The sequence below is a fragment of the Ricinus communis genome, unplaced genomic scaffold, assembly GCF_019578655.1.
Source record: "Ricinus communis isolate WT05 ecotype wild-type unplaced genomic scaffold, ASM1957865v1 Ctg23, whole genome shotgun sequence".
Taxonomy (NCBI): Eukaryota; Viridiplantae; Streptophyta; class Magnoliopsida; order Malpighiales; family Euphorbiaceae; genus Ricinus; species Ricinus communis.
Window position 1 is genome coordinate 20,001 of NW_025963457.1, and position 12,500 is coordinate 32,500.

At 35.7% G+C, this 12,500-nt stretch overlaps 2 pseudogenes; both read right to left on the bottom strand.

The window, feature by feature from the left end:
• Positions 1 to 696, bottom strand: part of LOC125368923 — a 2,397-nt pseudogene extending 1,701 nt beyond the window's left edge.
• Positions 697 to 10,869: 10,173 nt separating this feature from the next.
• The window catches only part of LOC125368924, a 1,692-nt pseudogene continuing 61 nt past the window's right edge, over positions 10,870 to 12,500 (bottom strand).

Consider the following 12,500-nt stretch of genomic DNA (forward strand, 5'->3'; position numbering starts at 1 on the left):
AAATTCATGAGGAAGTGGGATTTCTTTAGGATCCACTCCAGCGTTTAGAAACTGGTTAATTGGTAAAGAGACATGTACTTGATGCCCTGCCCAAGAAAGAGACCCAAGTCCTAGTAGCCCCGCTAAATGGTGATTCAACATAGATTCTACATCTTGGAACCAAGCCAATTTTGGCGCAGCTTTGTGATAATGGAACCAACTGGCAAAAGCATAAGGGCTGCAAAGACCAATGCACCAATTGCGGTACAATACAGTTGTAATTCACTAGTTATTCCAGATGCTCTCCAAATCTGAAAAACCGGAGGTTATTTGTATCTCGGAACCCCCCCCACATCACCATTCAATATTTCTTGGCCCACTATTGGCCAAACCACTTGGGCACTAGGTCCAATGTGAGTAGGATCACTTAGCCATGCTTCATAATTGGAAAATGAGCACCGTGGAAATACATGCCACTCAGCCAAAGAAAGATGATTGAGAGTTGGCCGAAATGAGCACTAAATACTTTCGAGAAATCTCCAAATCACTGGTATGGCTATCGAAATCGTGAGCATCAGCATGTAGGTTCCAGATCCAAGTGGTAGTATCTGGTCCTTTAGCTATTGTTCTTGAGAAATGACCCGGTCTAGCCCATTCCTCGAAAGAAGTTTTGACGGGATCCCTATCTACCAAAATTTTTACTCTGGTTCCGCGAATGAATAATCATTGAGTCCTCCTCTTCCGGACAACGCATATAAAGAGACCCGCCAACAATCGAGCCAAGCAATTAGTGAACCTATGAGAGATACTTATAATTAGTTTTCTCTCTATCTCCCATTTATCTTATCTAGTTTCTTTAGTTATTCACTAGAGCAATTATGATCTGGAAGTCGATCCAGGGCAAGTGTTCGGATCTATTATGACATAGCCACAAGGCGCTCAACGGACCTTTCTGGGCTTTGAATTAACGCAAAACAATTTTTGTGCAACCTAGTATATTCCTATCTTAATTAAAAGTTTCTAGCCGAGACTACTTTGTACTTTACTTATGTTTTTTTTTTATTTTTACATAGAACATATTACTATTACTCTATTCCAAATCGGGTGAGAGGCCATTAGTCATTAGTAAGAGACATTCCAGGATCTATTAGGCTATCTTTTATTCGTTTTAATAACAGAAAGAAAATAGAAAGTATATATTCTCTGCTGTTTATATCTGTGTAGTGTTTATTCCTATGAAATACCAGACGAAAGGGGACGATCTTAGAAGGGGTATAATGAAATTCATGAAATTTTTGATTGGTTCTTCCTAGAGAAACTATCCTTTATTTTATTTGACTGATAGGGATAACAAACAAATAATTATAACAAATTTTTATAAGAAATAAAAAATATACCAAATACTAAAAAAATACTAAATTAAATAATAAATACAAAAATACAAAGGGAATGCTCTTATCTTATTCAAAACGCCTTGTGATCTTCAACCAATTCTGCGCTTCAATATAATTTCCGGGAGTAAGCGCTATAGCTTGTTTCCAATACTCTGCGGCTTGATCGAACCAAGCCTCCGCAATTTCAGAATCTCCCTGCCGAATGGCCTGTTCTCCTCGGTCAGAATAGGCAAGCAAATTCCTTCCATTAGAACCGTACTTGAGAGTTTCCTACCTCATACGGCTCGGCAGTCAATTCTTTTGGTGTCCCATTTTTTTTCTCGAGTTAACCAAAAGGGGTTAATTACATTACATGAGTTTCAAACTGGAATTTGGATGAAAAATCAGTTTTATCTTTTCTCCCACCTTCAGAAGAATAAAGCGCAGACCTTCTACTATCGTTAGAATTTTCTGAAAGGTAACTATCTCGGGTTTTTTATATAGAAATTTATATAGAATCTTTGAAAAGACCTTCCTCATAAGAAAGACTTACTATCTTTGGGATCTGATGCTACACCGCTGCTCAATACTTTAGGGATCTACTCTTTACAGAAGTTGATTCCTAACTTTTGTCTCATATTATGACATAAGTAAGCAGGTTATTATTGTATCGTCCAAAAATCTCGCTAATTGATCTTTACGATGCTTCCTCTATCAATTAGATCCTTTATCCATAGAATAAAGTATCTAGGCATATTTTTTCTTCATATTTTGACTTTTATGAAGTTGCTTTATTTTCTACAGCTGATAAAAATCGTTGTTTTTGACAATGCATATGTAGAAAGCCTATTTTTTCTTTTTCTTTCTTCTATAGTGGAGATAGTCGCACGTAATGACAGATCACGGCCATATTATTTAAAGCTTGTGGTAAGAAGGGTTTCGTTCTAGTGCCCGAAAATAATATTCCAAAGCTTTTGTATGTTCTCCATTACTTGTGTGAATAAGGCCTATATTATAGAGTATATAACTTCGATCATAGGGATCAATTTCTAGCCGCATAGCTTCATAATAATTCTGTAAAGCTTCTGCATAATTTCCTTCGGATTGAGCAGACATCCGTTACGGTCGTCATTCGATTCAAAGAATCTCCGTTCCAGAACCGTACGTGAGATTTTCATCTCATACGGCTCCTCCCTTAATGTGCATAATGAGAATAAAACGTAGAATAAAAAGGGAGTGAAATATTCTCATTATGAACTGAGCGGGGCTAGTGTTTTACAAGAAATCTCTAGCCAACCTTCCTGCAAAAGATCTTTTCTTAACATCAAGCATGTTGATACTAGAGAAAAATATAATATTAAGCTAACTCCAACAATTTCTTTGTCCTCAATCTTCCTTAATTTCTAGGAATTAGTCACTTCAACAGTCTTCGATGGTTATACGGGTATCCAAAGTACGAACGAGATGGATGTTTGCTGTCCCAACCATTCTTCTTAGTCCCAATCCCAATAAAGAAAAGGGATAATTTCTAACAAAGTTTTCGTGTTGTTGATTCCTAGGCGTAGTGTTTCTTCCTCTATGCCGCCTATTGGTACTAGTGGGGTAGGGTTAACCTGCACTGCAATACAGAACCCATAGTCATAGGTGTAACCTTACGTTCAATGCTAGAATTCACAATTGAAGCATCTGAGGCTGCATTAATCGGGGATACCTGACAGAAGGAATTGTTTTATTTATAAACTTATAAACTTCACCTTCAACAAGCGTAGAGTTATTTCAAATCTTTCTATCCTGACTAATGTGTCTTTCTCCTAAGACTTGAAGCGGTAAATAAAAAATCAAATCACACCATCTCTGTAATAAGTAAATGCCTCTTTTCTCCCGAAGTTGTCGGAATTATTCGTAATAAGATATTGGCTACAATTGAAAAGGTCTTATCAATAAAATTTCCAGTTATCCGGGATCTAGGCATAAGTAGCAATCCATTTTATAATTTCTTTTAATTACCTCTCATGAGAAAACGATCCCACAAAAAGTAGTTGTACGGTACAAAATAACATAAAACAGATCGTTCCAATCCAATGATTTAAGCCGGTATAGATATCAAAAAGACGGAAGGGCCATCTTTACAAACTTCACAAACACGAATAGATACATATCTTTATTGCTTTTAAGAAAGAGTTTTTCACAAAACAAAAAAATTATCTTTATCCCCAATTTCGAAGGAAAGTTCTTTATTTGATTAAAAATTTTCTATTTTTCTATTTTTATTAGTTAGAATTGATTGTACGTACCATACCTATTCAACAATCTAATATGAATGACTCATGATTCACTCGGGTTCGGGGCCATAATCATTATGTAGGAGAGATGGCCGAGTGGTTCAAGGCGTAGCATTGGAACTGCTATGTAGGCTTTTGTTTACTGAGGGTTCGAATCCTCTCTTCCGTACCTTCACCTAATTTATCAATGTTACTGACTGCAATGTATCAAATCCCATAACAATGGATACCTTTATTCCAACAGTTAGACCTTTCCTTGATATAGATTCTCTATTCCTAATTTCTGTGGTACAAAAATACTGGAAAAATTGGAAAGGAATGAAAATATCCCTATATATCTATGATATATGAATGGGAGAAAACCCCTGATCAAACCAAACCCTTACTTTCTTTTTGTTTCTTTACTTAGGCGATAGGGGCAAAATTATCCAAACCCTTGTTATTTTAGTTAGAGTTAAGTCTGATGAGAATAATATTCTACCACTAGCAATTCGTTTATTTTCAAGCCGATCCATTTATTATCTATTATTTGATTGACCAACTTTATATTGAAATGGGTCAAGAGTCAAATGTTTTGGCAATTCCTCCTGGGGGATGACTCAAGATAATTTTGAATCATAGCTCTGGATTTTTGTTCATCCTCGCTGTAATAATATCTCGGGGTTTGCAGCGATAACTTGGTATATCTACTATACGACCATTAACTAAAATATGTCTATGATTAACTAATTGGCGGGCTCGGGGAATAGTTGACGCCATACCCAATCGAAAAGGATGTTATCCAAACGCATTTCAAGTAATTGTAGTAAAACCTGACCTGTTGACCCTTTGGCTTTTGCGGCGATACGAACGTATTTAAGTAATTGTCGTTCTGTAAGACCATAATGAAAACGTAATTTTGTTTTTCTTCTAAACGAATACGATATTGAGATTTTTACCGGAGCGTGATTGATTTCTAAGATCGCTCCCAGCCCTAGGCCTTTACTAGTGAGTCCCGGTAAAGCCCCCAGACGGCGTATTTTTTTGAAACGAGGCCCTCGGTAACGTGACATAAAAACTCCTTATTTTACTTATTTTATTTTTATTGAATTTTCAAAAACCTAAATTAAAACTGAACTACTGAACTAAAGGATAAATATGATAAATGAAACAAAATCTACTGAAGTAGTATACTACAAAGAATAATGAGATGGATTGTATCAATATCCGGACCTTTTTGTATATATACCAATAATGTATATAGAAAAAAGGTCCTTTTCTTGTTCTTGATTTGTTCTGCAGAGATTTAACTACTCTAACTTTGAACTTTTATTCATAATTTGAAGTTCCTACCACATAATAATGGGTCCCCCTTGGCAAAGGGGAACGAAGCTTTTTCAATATTCTTTGATTTCAAAAAGGCATTATCAATTATGTAAAAAATCAAACAAATAAAGAAAAGCCAGCTATCGAGTCGAATTGATGACCATCGCATTACAAATGCGATGCTCTAACCTCTGAGCTAAGCGGGCTCACATAACAGAAATTGTACATGCATAGGAATTTAGTAAACTAGTAGAATCTTGGCTATTAACTTTTTATTCTTTTCATTATTAGTTATTCATACTTAATATGAATATAGAAAAAGAAAAATATAGAAAAAGAAAAGAATCGACCGTTCGAGTATTCAAAATTGCACGAGAAAGAATGAGAGTAAGAGAAGTATATATAATAAATGTGGTATATATACATCTATATTGAATTGCGGATAGAGAAATGATAGAATCCTTCTGATTAGACTAAAGAAGGATTTCTGATAGAGATGAAAGAAGATAGACAAGAAAAAAAGAAGAGGAAACACTTTTATAGTTATAGCAATTTTATAGGAATCGGTATCTAATAACTTCAACAGTTCCAATAGAATATAAATGAAAGGCGGGTAATAATAAGATTTGAATCTCAAAACAAAAAGGGATATGGCGAAATTGGTAGACGCTACGGACTTAATTGGATTGAGCCTTGGTATGGAAACCTACTAAGTGATAACTTTCAAATTCAGAGAAACCCTGGAATTAAAAATGGGCAATCCTGAGCCAAATCCTGTTTTTCGAAAACAAACAAAGGTTCATAAAGACAGAATAAAAAAAAAGGATAGGTGCAGAGACTCAATGGAAGCTGTTCTAACAAACGGAGTTGACTGCGTTGCATTAGTAAAGTAAAGAAATCCTTCCATCAAAATTCCAGATTCCAGAAAGGATAAAGTAAAGGATAACCATATATACATACGGATACGTACTGAAATAATATCTCAGATGATTAATAGGGGCCGAATCCGTATTTTTATCTTTATATGAAAAAAAAAAGAATTGTTTTGATTTGAATTGATTCCAAGTTGAAGAAAGGATTGAATATTAATTGATCACATCATTCACTCCATAGTCTGATAGATAACTGATTAATCGGATGAGAATAAAGATAGAGTCCCATTCTACATGTCAATATCGACAACAAGGAAATTTATAGTAAGAGGAAAATCCGTCGACTTTAGAAATCGTGAGGGTTCAAGTCCTCTATCCCCAAAACAGGCCCGCTCGACTCCCCTTATTATTTTTATCCTATTCTCTTTTGTTAACGGTTCAAATTTCGTTATCTTCTCATTCATTCGATTCTTTCACAAACATATCCGGGCTGGATTTCTTTCACAAGTCTTGGGATAGATATGATATACATAAAATGAATATCTTTGAGCAAAATAAGAAACCCCCATTCCAGTGGAAAATGGAATGATTAACAATCCAAATCATTATTCGAGCTGAAATTTACTTTACGAAGTCGTCTTTTATTCGTTTTTTAAAAGATACAAAACATTCCGGGTCTGGATAAGACTTTAGAATACTTTTTCGTCTTTTTTTAATTGACATAGACAAAAGCCGTTTAGTAAAATGAGGAAGACGACGCGTTGAAAATGGTCGGGATAGCTCAGCTGGTAGAGCAGAGGGACTGAAATCCTCGTGTCACCAGTTCAAATCTGGTTCCTGGCACATGATTAATTTGTGTATGAGTATCTATTCTACAACTATATCAAATTAATTGATATAGATCTGATATAGATCGACATACATATTCATTAATAGTATAGATCATGATATATACTTAACTTATCCATCTAGATGTCTGGAGATATAGCCTTTTAGATGAGTAAAGCGTTTATGTTATAAAAAGTATGTAAAAAAATTAGATTATGTTTCTCTTCTTTTTATTTGATTTGTTCATAATTTGTCTCCCTCGATCAAAAAGAATGTTAATACTTCATATAGACTCGAAAAGTTAAAGTCACTTTAGTTAGTTAAAAGACCTAAAAGTCTAGTCGATAGGAGTTGAGGAGTGGAAATACCCAAGATTCGTCTCAGATACAATATAAATAGAATCCGATCCTCTTTCATTTCTTTGTATTTTATTTCATATTCTTTTCTATTTCTTAATTCCTCCTATGTTATGTGGATTTTTAGAGCCCATCTAAGGGATGCGCGCGGTACAAAGTTCATGATGCAGAATTCGTTTAGTTCATCCTATTAACTCGACTTGTCAAAAATCAATATCTTCAAAATTTGAGAATTCAACGAATCCCTAATTGTATTATTTTTTTTGATTTAGTCTATCCATATCCATAATAATATGAATGAAACTTCAATGACTCCGTTGATCTATAAGAGAGCGTACAAATAGTCCTTGAATATTTGTAGTTGGAAGACTGAAGATTAGTTTCTTATTATTCAATGAGCATCTTGTATTTCATAAAAATTAGGAGCAATATAATCTTTACGTAAGGGCCACCCTATCCAACTTTCCGGCATTAAGATACGTTTCAGACGCGGATGATTATCATAAAGGATTCCCAACATATCATAAGATTCCCTTCTTGAAAATCCGCACTTTCCAAACCCAGAAAACAGACGGAATTCTAGGATTCTTCCTTGGGGCAAATACCTTTATACATACTTCTTCCGGTTGATCTATACCATACTCTATTCTCGTAAGATGATATACGCTAGCTAACAGCCCGCCCGGCGCTACATCATAGGCACATTGCAACCGCAGATAATTGTAACCATATACATATAAAATGACAGCAATGGAATGCCAATCTGCGGGCTTTATTTGTAAAGTCTCTATTCCTTGGTAATCAAAACCCAAAGATCTATGAACCAGTCCGTGTTTGACTAGCCAAGCAGACAAACGACCCTGCATCTTTTTTCTCCCTTCCGCATTTTTATTTGTATAATAATTTTAATAATTATTTTTGTATAATATAAGTATTTCGCATTCACGATGAAATTTATGAAGATTGGTTTGCCTTTTTTGTTATTCTGTACAAATGAGCTCTTCCTCTAATTTACTAATTCGTGGGATGATACTGACCTTTTTATATTTGAAAATGTTTCAGGAGGGATCTTTGAAGTAGACGGTGGTTGATATAGTAATCCTTGATCATAATTTCCAGTATGAGTAGCGCGTTCAATATTAAACTTGTGATTGGTAGTAAAACACCGATTCCCGGGTTGAGACCTAATTCGATCTTCATAAATTTCTCGAGATAGTTTTTACGAAGTTTTGTTATAGCATCTATAACCGCCTCCGGTTTAGGTGGACAGCCCGGCAAATAGACATCTACAGGAATTAGCTTATCGACTCCCGAACAGTACTATAAGAGTCGGTACTGAACATCCCCCCTGTAATTGTACATGCCCCCATAGCAATAACATATTTTGGTTCAGGCATTTGTTCATATAATCTCACTAAAGAAGGAGCCATTTTCATGGTTACTGTGCCGGCTGTTAAAATTAGGTCCGCTTGTCTAGGACTAGATCTTGGTACTAATCCATAACGATCAAAGTCGAATCGTGAGCCTATTAATGAAGCAAATTCAATGAAGCAACAACTGGTACCATAGAGAAGTGGCCATAAACTAGAGAGTCTTGACCAATTTGAAAGATCATTTGATGTAGTTGAAATAACTGAAATTTGAGTTGTTCGATCAAGTGAGGGAAACTCAATGGAATTCATAACTGTCTCAATGTTATTTTTTTTTTTTTCATTATTTTTGCAGAATATTCAAGAGCTAAGACCACTCTAATGCTCCTTTTCTCCATGCATAAACTGAACCAACTATTAGGATAAGCACGAAAATTAAAGCTTCTATAAATACGGATAACCCCAATACATCGAAACTCATTGCCCATGGATAAAGAAAACCGTTTCAACATCAAAACAACAAAAACTAGAGCAAACATATAATAACGGATTCGAAATTGTAACCAAGCATCGCCCATTGGTTCTATCCCCGATTCATAACTAGAAAGTTTCTCCGGCCCTTTGCTAATTGGGGATAAAACTCCGGAAATTAGAAATGCTAAAATAGGAATAAGACTTGATATTATTAGAAATGCCCAGAATATATCATATTCGTAAATCAGAAACATAGGCGCACTCCTATGACTGCGGAAAATATATTAGATTAGTCAAGTCGAATTGGAATGAATTCCAAACTTATCCATAATCGGTTAATCGAAACAACAATTTATTTTGATTCAATCACCCAGTTTTCTTTGTTTGCTTTGGTACATGTTTCGTTTCAAGATTCATTGACTATAATTTTTACATTATGTTTACTTCTTTCCTCTCGCCTTTTCTTTTCACTTCACTTTTGATTCGCTCTAAAAAGGGAATTCAAAAGGAATTCTCAATTTTTGTTTTTTTGTTTAGAATTTCTAAATTCTATTAGAAATTTTTATTTTTTATTTATATTTTTATTTAAAATTTTTTCATTTTTATTTATTTTAATTTTGATTTGAATTTTCTTTATTTTTGTTTAGGGCTATACGGACTCGAACCGTAGACCTTCTCGGTAAAATAGATCAAACTGATTATTATCAAAATGATTCGAACTTTTCAAAGACCCAACATGCATTTTTTGCATTGGGCTCGTTCATTAACTGATATAAATAATCGGTTAGTCTACCATAATTCTCTTGGCAGAAAGATAAGAGGATGGCTCCACGTGCTCTGATTTATGGATTCCGATCCGAGAGCACTACCAAAGTGTTTCAAAGAAGGGTTATCCTGACGTAGGTCTGCTTTTGGCTTAGATTAACCTAAGTTAAATGGAATCTCCATCGCCCCGCTTCTGCTTAAAGAATCAAATATGAAACTTCATACACCTTAAAGTTCATAGGATAGGACGAAAAGAGAATTTTTTGAGGTCCTTATACTCATTATGCCTAGCATTGAATAGACTGGGTATTCACCTTATCAAGGTCTTAAATCAATGATGGGTTCTATTGGGTGTCTGCAAAGGCACTTAAATTGGACCGAACCCTTTGTGTCAGGCTATTGTTCTCCTGTTCCCTAAAAGTAATGGAGTAAGACATCGACTTCTCAATAAGTCTTTTGATTACATGATGGACTCCCTTGAAAAAAAAAGCATTGGCGCGCGTGTAAACGAGGTGCTCTACCTAACTGAGCTATAGCCCTTGTGTTTGTGATACATATTTTATCATGTCAATAATTTCTTGTCAAGATGAATATTATATGATCCAGCATCCTATTCTATTTCTTTGATCTCTTTGATCGGTATTGCTTATTTTAATCGGTATTGCTTATAAATAATATTCCATTTATAATTAAAATTAATCGTCGATGCGACGGATTATATTTCTTTATCTTTGGGATGATAAATGACCTACTTAACTCAGTGGTTAGAGTATTGCTTTCATACGGCGGGAGTCATTGGTTCAAATCCAATAGTAGGTACAAATTATTAGATATCAGAATCAATGCTATCTAATAAATTTTTTTACCCACCTTAGTTTAGTGATTTTTGATCTTTTTCGTTCCATTCTATTTCATTTTTGAATTGAAAACAAATTTGTTGTATTAGAATCTGATTATACTTATGATTCTATTCAATTGGCAGAATCAAAAAAAATAGGTATAAACAGAACTTCTGCTTATACAGAAGTTCTGCTTATTATTCGGACGCACCTACTCTACTAATTATTTATAGTTACGAAATCACATTGATAGCCTCTACGCGTGCCCTAGCTCGTCTGAGAGCTAGATTTGCCTCAATTATTTGTCTCCTGCCTTCCGCCTTTCTCAAGTTAGCTTCTGCTATTTCAAGATTTTTCTGAGCTTCTTGTGGATCAATGTTACTACCTTCTGCATCGTTTACTAAAATAGTAATCTCATTATTGCCTATTCTAGCAAAACCGCCCATCAGAGCCATCGTTAACCATTGGTCATTAAGGCGTATTCTCAAAATACCGATATCGACTGCTGTGGCAATAGGCGCATGATTTGATAATACGCCAATTTGTCCACTATTAGTAGATAAAATGATTTCTTTCACTTCTGAATCCCAAACAATTCGATTTGGGGTCAGTACACAAAGATTTAAGGTCATTTCTTCAAGTTGTTCTCCATTTCTAAATTCGTAGCCTTCGCAGTAGCTTCACCAATATTACCTACCAAATAAAAGGCCTGCTCAGGTAGACTATCTAATTCTCCGGAAAGGATCAATTTAAATCCTCTAATAGTTTCTGCTAAACTGATATATTTCCCCGGGGAACCCGTAAATACTTCTGCTACAAAAAAGGGTTGTGATAAGAAACGCTCAATTTTTCGTGCTCTTGCTACAGTTAAGCGATCCTCTTCGGATAATTCGTCTAACCCAAGGATAGCTATAATGTCTTGAAGTTCTTTGTAACGTTGTAAAGTTTGCTTAACTCTTTGCGCAGTTTCATAATGTTCCTCACCAACGATCTGAGGTTGGAGCATAGTTGACGTTGAATCTAAAGGATCTACTGCTGGATAGATCCCTTTAGCAGCTAATCCTCTTGATAGTACAGTAGTAGCATCTAAATGTGCAAATGTCGTGGCAGGAGCAGGGTCAGTCAAATCGTCCGCAGGTACATAAACTGCTTGAATAGAAGTTATGGACCCTTCTTTGTAGAAGTAATTCGTTCTTGTAAAGAACCCATTTCGGTACTAAGGGTAGGTTGATAACCCACAGCGGAAGGCATTCTACCTAATAAGGCGGATACTTCGGATCCTGCTTGGACGAAACGGAAGATATTGTCGATAAATAGAAGTACGTCCTGTTCATTAACATCTCGGAAATATTCCGCCATAGTTAGGGCAGTTAAGCCAACTCTCATACGAGCTCCCGGGGTTCGTTCATCTGACCATAGACTAGAGCTACTTTTGATTCTGCAATATTTTCTTCATTAATTACTCCAGATTCTTTCATTTCCATGTAAAGATCATTTCCTTCACGAGTACGTTCGCCTACTCCGCCAAATACGGATACGCCCCCATGAGCTTTCGCAATGTTGTTGATTAATTCCATAATAAGTACTGTTTTACCTACTCCAGCTCCCCTGAATAGTCCGATTTTTCCTCCACGGCGATAAGGGGCTAACAGATCTACTACTTTAATTCCTGTCCCAAAAATAGATAATTTTGTATCTAACTGTATAAAGGCAGGTGCAGATCTATGAATAGGGATGTTGCGCGAGTATCTACAGGACCTAAATCATCAACAGGTTCTCCAAGCACGTTGAAATTCGTCCTAGAGTCGCTCCGCCGACTGGAACACTGAGAGGACCTCCCGTGTCAATCACTTCCATTCCTCTCATTAGACCGTCTGTAGCACTCATAGCTACAGCCCGAACTCGATTATTTCCTAATAATTGTTGTACTTCACAAGTCACATTAATTTCTTGACCAACAGTATCCCGGCCCTTAACTACCAGAGCGTTGTAAATATTAGGCATCTTCCCGGGGGAAAAGCTACATCTAGCACCGGCCCAATGATTTGAGTGATGCG